Genomic DNA, 8,693 nt, shown 5'->3' on the forward strand with positions numbered 1-8,693 from the left:
TAAGGAACGTCTCCGAAGCGCGTATTATGCATTAGAAACAAAACAGCGAGCTTTGAATAGTATTAATTACATAACCATACGGTCTCTTCCCATCAAAGGGTACGTATACACCCATTCTACAGCCGGATCCATTGAAAGAGCCTAGAAACCCTTGGAGAACACCTACGCAAACAGACATACAGCAGCGAAAAAAGGCGTCTTCTCCCGCGCTGCACAAAAGAACGCGCAGTTAATTCAAATTATATCCACTCCTAGACAACAATCAACCCTTGAGAAATATACCAAGCCCTCGAAAACTCTCTCTCTCTCTCTCTGTCTCTCTTTCACCGAGAGACAGACGGGCCAAGAAGTACGTTAACGCGATTAGATAACGAGGAAGAAAGGGATCAAAGAGCCGAAAGGAAGAGAAAGCGTTGCTCTGTCCGCAGCGCCTTACTATACCCCACGCGCGCGAATCGCCGGAACCAGAGAAAGAACGCGTGTATAGCTATATATTCTTATGAGTCGTAGTCATCGTCTGACGCCGCCGCCGCTTGGGGCCCACCGTCAGAGGCTGGTGCGAAAAAAGAAGTGGCGCGGTCCCAAGCGGCGCGCGGGGAACAGGTGCCGGTCTAGACTCTTTTATATATGGGATATGCAGCCAGAAGAGAGAACGAAGGAGAGAGAATGGTTTTGAATGAGAGGAGCCGACTGGACCCGTCGCTGTAGGATACCTGCGTGTGTGCGAGCGTTGCGTTTACGGAGCTCGCGCGGAGGTTGTGGTTTAGGCGAACAGCTCACCGCGAGATGTGATTCTCGTGAGTGTACGTTGTGCCTAACGGGCTAATGCAAGAAGAAATAATATTTTTTTACAAGTTACTCTCGTTACCGTTAGAATAAAAAAATTCAATCGACAAACCATCCGCATCAGCGTTAACACCGCGTCCAAAGCTGCAAAAGAGCGAGAGAGTGAGAACATCCCGAGGAGGCGCGGCTAGGAACCAGTTCGGAAGGACGCGCGCGCGCGCATTATGCCCGAAAGCCACGCATGTGTGTACACATACGCGTCTCTCTCCCCCCCCCCCATCGGCGGGGGGATAAAGGATGAGGAATACAAAGAATAAGGGATAAGGGATATGCGTGTGCGTATGCATGTACAATAAAAAAAGAAGGAGAGAGAGAGAGAGGTCGGATAAAAGGAGAGCAGCAGCAGTCCGCAAAGAAAGAAAGAAGGAAAGAAGAAGGAGGGCCCCCCGAAAAAAGCGACGCGCGCGAGTTTTCGGATCGCGCAAGACCTATACGCTGTATATACATATTATATTTGTACACACCGCGGCGTACTTGCATTATTCCACGCGTGCATAGAATGAGTTGCAGTGCGTATACGTTACGCGCCGATGAATTCTGCGCTGCACGATATACAATATACTTTTTTCGGCGCATCTGCCCATGTGGGGCGTGGATTTATAAGAGAGCCGCGTGATTGCGCGCAACTGTCATTTTTGCGCGCACACCTGTGATACTGGTTTCGAGCGTGAGCTTCGATAATTATATACCAGTCCAGTATCAATCACGAGCATTATGGATGTATAAACACTCGCGCGTCAGGTCGCTGCGCTTTCGAGCTCGTATAATCGAAGTATTAACACTCGAGTACGGCCGCACGAGCATACTCGCGCCGAGGGCCTTTGAATTTCAGGTAGTTCAACGAGTTTGCGCAGCACACCGGAAGTAGGAATAATTTTCTTCGGCTTTTTTCTCAACGGTCGGAGCCATATAGCCGACCTGCGAAGGAGATAAAGAACGAGCGCAGCAGCGCTAATGCTTCCCTTCGATAGCGAACCCGACGCGCGTAATCTTAGGATCCTATCGGCGGGACTTTCGAAGGTGACTTTCCGATAATCGATATGTGCATACGTTTATCCATCCGACGCGTATATTCAAATCGCACTTTTGATTTCGATAAATTCCCACGTCGAATTATACGAGAGACATGGCGATTCCCGTCGGTGTGTTGTATTTACCCGTGAGGACGTCAACTCACCCCCGTCATTCCTATACGGTACATAAACATCGGAGCTGGAGAGAGAAGCGATCGACAAGAGCGATAGCGAACTACGTGTCTGGCCGTCGTCTCGTACACTTAACCGATACTTCGTGAATTTTCATAAGCCTCTATGGGAGCGTCTTTCGGGATTAGCATTTGAAACGACGCTTATGCAACGCCGCCGCGCCACTCTCTCGCGCGAGTGTTTATACATTCTCTTCCAAGTTCGACGGAAAAAGCTCCGACGAATAACGGCTCCTGCCCTTGACAATGAGACGCATTATAACGCCGTACTCCTTTCTTTTTTTTTTATTTATGTTCCTGTTTTAATTCGTCACGCGGCGGTTTCTGCTTCGATAATTTATTCGCGAAAATTAAATTACGCCCCGCGTATATAAATTGGCTTGTCACTTTATATACACGTATTAAATACTCGCCGTTCGAATGAAAGTTTCATTAGGCTTGATTAAATGTGCCCTACGCCATATGGGACTGCATTTTTGAGCTAATTTTTTAATATTTTATTCCAGCACTTCGAAGCTAACTTACAAAAACGCGCACTTATCCTCGTTGTCTCTTTACTCAATAGACCCGCAGCTGACCCGCAACGAGACCCTCTCCAGCGCGCAGCCGGACAATACGCGCTAAATGCGCACGACTCCTTGCAAGAGAGCAGCTCTAAAGGGCCGGCTGCGCACGAGATAAACTTTTTTTTTCGCTCCATTTCCCTCCCTCCTATTTTTCTCTCTCTTTTCGGCCTATGCGCCGTCGATTACCGCTCGGATTAATTTTCTGCAAATTTTTCAAATTGCGACAACTGATCAGCATCAGTGTTCGCAAAAAGAACCGCCATCAGCCCCGCCTTTCTCTCTCTCTCTCGCTTCCCCTTCGCTGCACACCTCCCCTTCGACGTAGCTACGTACGCACACCGCGAGTCGTCGGCTATACGTATATAGTATGGAAGAAGAAAAGAAGGACCCACTACTCCTCTGCAGCAGATCAGATCACCCGGGCCGCCCGATTCTTATCGCGCGCAGCCTAAAAGCTCTGTAATTTTGTCATTTTTCAATTTTCGTGCGCACGCGCGCGCACGACTTGATCCGGTCGCTCTCTGCGGTTGTGTGTGTGTATATACTATATTATCTCCGGGGCATATCGTTGGGAGGACGATTAGAAAGCAAAACGCACCCCTAATTTTCTTCTTAAGATCCAAATCGACGCGCGCACAATATTTTCAGAGGCTGCCCTGTATGTAATTATACGAGCTTACACACGCACACCGGTATACAACCGAAATTGATTATCGAGGCTGCATTTCAGACTCGCAGTTGTATTACTCGCGATAATTGCAAGCGACAATTTCACCAACCGCAAAAGAAGCTTACTCGCGCACTCGTAAATAACGACGCTCGGCTGCGGGCACTTGCGCATATCATGTGGGCAGTGTGGCCCTCATTACAAGCCGCGCGTTATAATCATCGTGCGGATAGCGGCTTATCGTTAAAGAGCTCCCCATTCATCCGAGCACGAGCGAAACTCCATTTACGTATATTAATTATCGTTACATGTTTATTATTGAAGGAAAAAGAAAAGAAGAAACGACGCTGTGCCGAAATTCCCCCACGAAAAATGTAAAGCACAAAGGACGAGGTAATTTCGCCAATGAAAAGAAGAGCGAGACGAAAATCGATAGACGCGACGTTTGTTTTTCTCACTACACATACACAGTGAGACGCGATGCGTTATCCTTATGCGCTCGCGTAGGGACAGGCCTCTAGAGATAAAGGTGTGTGTATAGGCTGTGGAGAAGACTGGTTCCTTTCCCCCTCGACGTGTCTTCTGACGCACCTGGCCCCCCGGCGAAACTACCTCGAGGATCTAAAGTTTCTCTCTCTCTCTCTCTCTCTCTCTCTCTCTCTCTCGTCGGGACCGAAATTAATCCAGACTCGATTCCCCTCTATACCGCCTGTGCTCGGATTACGCGAGTTTTCAAGGATCTCGACCTTTTTTTCCGAGTTTCCCATGAATTTTCCGGTGCGTGTATCGGTGCAGTACGTACCATGCCTCTTTTTTTTTTATTTTTACGAAGTTTATACACCGCGCTCTCGAAAGCGAACGATTTAATCGGGAGCGTTTACGTAAAATTTCGAAAGGAAAGCTGCCGCTGCTGCTCTATACAGACGTCATCGTGGCGCGCAATTGCTATGTGTATACGCGTATAATGTTTATGCATATACATAAACTCGTCCTCATAACGATTATACACATCGCGTATACGTGTCCTCCGGTTATTAATATATTCGCAACGTCCAGGTATAAATCACTTTCTACACACACACACACATACGAGTTAAATTTCTCGATGCAGCAGCAGCCCGAGTATATCACGATAACGAATTGGGCCGATAAATTAGTTTATTCTTTTTCACCAGCAGTAGCAGTAGTGGGCTTTATAATGAATATACCGGTAATCGAGTCCGAAGCCAGACTGGATCTCTAAACTCGCGAGGAAAAATCGGAGCGAACATGTGCATAACGTTAATCCCGCCGATCTCGAAATAAAACCTATACTCGCACTTGTACCGTTCCGAAGCGTAATCCGTATAAATACTCTCCCTCCGCGCGTGAAAGGAGCCTCTCTCTCTCTCTCTCTCTCCTGCTATATGCAAATACTCTCTCGTGGCTCTCCGATAAGCGTTTCATACGCGCAGAGAGATTACAGACTCCTTTCACGCAACGAGAGACTCGTCACCTTTCACGCTTGGGGGCGTTTGTATGCAGCTCTGCCTAAAAGTGCAGGAAATTCGATTCGACTGTGTGTGTGTAGATAACGTCGCTCGCAACATATTTTCCTGGTATACTCTCGGATCAGCAATAAGGCGCCGGACACGTGCAGCCGTTTGTCAAACGCGCACGAGTCGAAGCTTGAGGAATACCTCCGAGCAAGACTTTTCCCCGGCTTGATTGACGATGTTCTAAAAGCTCGCTTATATAGGTTCTCCCAATTATACGGGATATTATATATCCTCGACTTCTACCGTGTCATTACTCACCGAACCTTCGATTTTCCGATTCTCGCGCAGCGTAAAAATGACTGATGATTCGACGCCACTTAGCCCACATTTCAAAAGAGCAGTAGCAGTTCTGCACCGAGAGGTCAATCCCGGGATAATTAAGTCTCTAGCAGGGCTGAAGGCGATGATTCGGCGATTTTCCCGACGAAGCTCAGAGTTTCATCGTCGAGCTGCACTTCCATACCTCTGCATCAGCTGTAAGCGGTTCGTTGATCCTTCTTTCGTCGATAAGAAGCCGGAAGTGATTTTATCGAAATTTAAGGAAAAATTCCAGTCGTACGCACTTGTGTAATATAAATCCCGGAATGATAGAAAAAGCCGTAAAAATCATCAGGCTTTTCTTCGTCGGTATACCCATATTATAAAAGTGGGTATACAAAGACCTGTTGCACTCGGCACACAAGGAAAAAAGGTGAGAAATATAACGCTTTTTTTTTTAATATACAGGCAGAGCGAAAAGCCATACGTGATATTTTCAGATCTCGGGTCCTCAAACTAGCTCGATAAGGCAGACGTAGGCATGCGGAGGAGAAGCTCCGAACGAGATTAAAGACACATACGAGGCTGTTTGATCGGGACACAGATAACCTTCCCCGAGTCTACGTTACATACCCTGTCTTCCTGTTCGAGCCCTCGGAGAATCTAGGCCGTATATAGCCGAATATTCGTATGAATGAAGATACCTGCGGATCGTACAACACGTAAGGCTCAAGGACTCCTTCTTCTCACTCCGGCGTATAATATCTGTGCGGGTCTGCAGACGACAAAGAGCTGGCCTGCATGATAAGCCGAATATTCGTGCACGTCTGTCCCGTGTGTATTTATAGACTCGTGGATTTCGAAACGATTTATTATTTTTTTGTTGCATCTCGTACACACACGCAACGAGATTCGCCTCCGGTCATCGAAGGGGTTGCGCGAATCTCTCCGCTGATGGTAATCAATCATCTCGCTAAGGATGTCTTTTTTTCTCTCTCTCGGCGGAGGCTTCTTTGTGCGGAGTAATGTACAATTGATGGCATTGTTGTCTGCGCATTGTTGTGACGCCGCTTGCGTCGTGTATGATTCTTATTTTCTTTTGGGTGAAATTAACCCCTCGACCGATGAATAAGTGGTTTCGATACGCCGCTGTGTAATCGTTTCTTTATTGCTTTCACGGCTCTCGCGGTTCGATTATTGTCTCGTGTGCGTTTGTTGCGTCACGGTGATATCGCGTGAGAAAGTGTACGAAAGTACATTTTCATTTTTCAAAAATAAAACGACGGTGCGTCTTTCGCACCTTACATTTGCAGTGAGCAAATACCAACAACTCGCAGAGCCCACACACAGAACTGACCGTAAGAGAGATAGGAGACGCGATAAAAGTCCAAAGTCCTCTGCAAACAGAAGGAGTCTTAAGGCCGGGCGTTTTATAATCGCCGAGTAGGGCTGCTTACGCCTTATCCCCCCGTTATTGTCATTATCACAGGCCAGCCCAGCGATAACTGAATTCCACGTTCGGCAAACAGAAAGTTGATAAGGGTGTCTCTTCCGTAATCTCGTACACTTTTCTTCCGAAAATTCCGAGCAAGTAGGTATCCGTGATTGCTCCGCTGCCACTGCACGTGGAGATTTTCTCAGCGATACAGCTTATTGTTTTTCGATCGAGAAAGAACGGAAAGCCGTTCGGCAAATGCGATCGAGCTTCGAGGAGCGAAATTTTCTAATGAAATTCAATCGGCAAGCCCGAGCGAAGGACTAGCTATAGCGTCACTTCCGGGGAGTCACACGTGTACATCGAGGCCCTCCCATATACTTTATCTGGGCCAGCATAGAAGTCGCGCGATACGCAAGAGGAATTTAATGTTCATATCCATGGTGTCTCTCTCCGCTCGATTTATAATACAGGAAAGGGATTCCGGTCACGCCGGCCTCCCGATACGGAGCCCGTGTCTCTGTTTCTGTTCTCTGGCGGCCGTTGTAAATTTTCGCCTGTCAGATTCGCCGATCTTTTTTTTCCAGTCGCTCGCGGTATCGTCGACCATTAGCTTTTGATGTCATCATTACCGAGCGAGAGGCGGCGAAGCGGAGGCTGCCGACACAAAGAGAACCATCAGCCGGTCTGGATTTTGAGCTAGAAAGTCGGCGGATCATCATCGCTTATGAAGGACAAGGAATTTAAATTGAAAATCATTTTTTGCACCGGTCTAGCCTGGCAGAGAGATGCAAACTATCCAGGGGTTACGTATAGCAATAGGGTGAAACCGCGAGGCTAATGGTTTTTTTGGATTATCAATCACGGCACGGTGTTGGTACTAGGTATAGACGATAATGTGCATCTTTTCACTTTCCCATGGCTGATTTTGTTTTTTCTCGGCACTGCCGGCGAAAAGTCATAACTTTCGAACGAGCTTCCTTTGCATTTTTCACGAGTCGAATTCGACGATGAAATATTCATAGATTTAGGCCGCGCGCATAATTTTGAATTCTCAAACGCTTGGAAAACAGCGCGCAGGTATGGGAACGTTTGCTCAAGTTTAACACCGTTGAGAGAAGAGCATTGGCGTCGAACTGTCCCGATGTTTTTTTTTCCTGAAAAAGTTCATACGAAAGGTATCATTATCTCAACGCTTCGCTCGATTCGCCGAAAGCTCGCTCGCTTGTATTATGCAATTTCGAGGCTTTACCGTGTATACACACATCCTTGTGCGATGCATTGTTTTGCCTCTCCGCAGAGCTTGTATCACATCCGACACACGACAGGTGCAGGTCACGTGACTCGACGCTGCCGTGGCTTTAACTAGATTCCCTGCATACGAGCAACTTTATCCGAGGACAAAACGTCTGCCGTACACACGCACACGCGCGAAGTAAGTTGATATTCGACAGCAAAACCGCGCGTACTCCAGTGGCAAGTGGTATATACATTGATACAACTTTGAAATCGTGTTACAGCCTTGATTTTTTCCTCTCCCCCAAAACTTATACGACGGCTCTTTACGATTGCCTCGATATAAAACTCACGATCTTCCCACGAAACGTCGGCTATTATCGGAGGCTTCACACTCGAACAAACTCCCTCCCCCGCTTCCGGTCGATATCGCGCGTAAAATTTTTTTTTCCAAAATAACGCCCCGCACGTATACAAAGAAAGCTCGACGCAGCCAGAGCCGCTCGCAAAAAAAGACGCGCGCGATATAACTAGGCCCGTTAAACGTACGAGTTTCGAAAGCTCGCGCCCTAGGGAGAGTTAAAAAATGCCGCACGTGGAGTGTATATAGCAATCGACACGTGCGTGTGAGTATGTACGCAAGAGTCGCTTTTGTAACGTATAGGAGAGTTGCTTAATTGAAGCTTCTCGTGGCGGAGAGCTCGACGATTATTAAATGAATAATACAGCAGGGAGAGGTTTTCTTTGTTTCCGCGCGCGTGTGCTTGCAGGGGTGAGCCATGTAGGGTGAATAATCGAGTTGATGCGGTTGTTGTTGGGAGTAAGTTTTGTTTACGAATAATATTTATAGGAAGAGCGAGACGCAAAGGATTATCACCTCTGAACTTTATGTTTCCGACTCGAAGGCGTGGGACTACGCGAGCCTCGACGTGGGATGAATGTA

This window comes from Nasonia vitripennis, chromosome 3 (genome assembly GCF_009193385.2).
Source record: "Nasonia vitripennis strain AsymCx chromosome 3, Nvit_psr_1.1, whole genome shotgun sequence".
Lineage (NCBI taxonomy): Eukaryota > Metazoa > Arthropoda > Insecta > Hymenoptera > Pteromalidae > Nasonia > Nasonia vitripennis.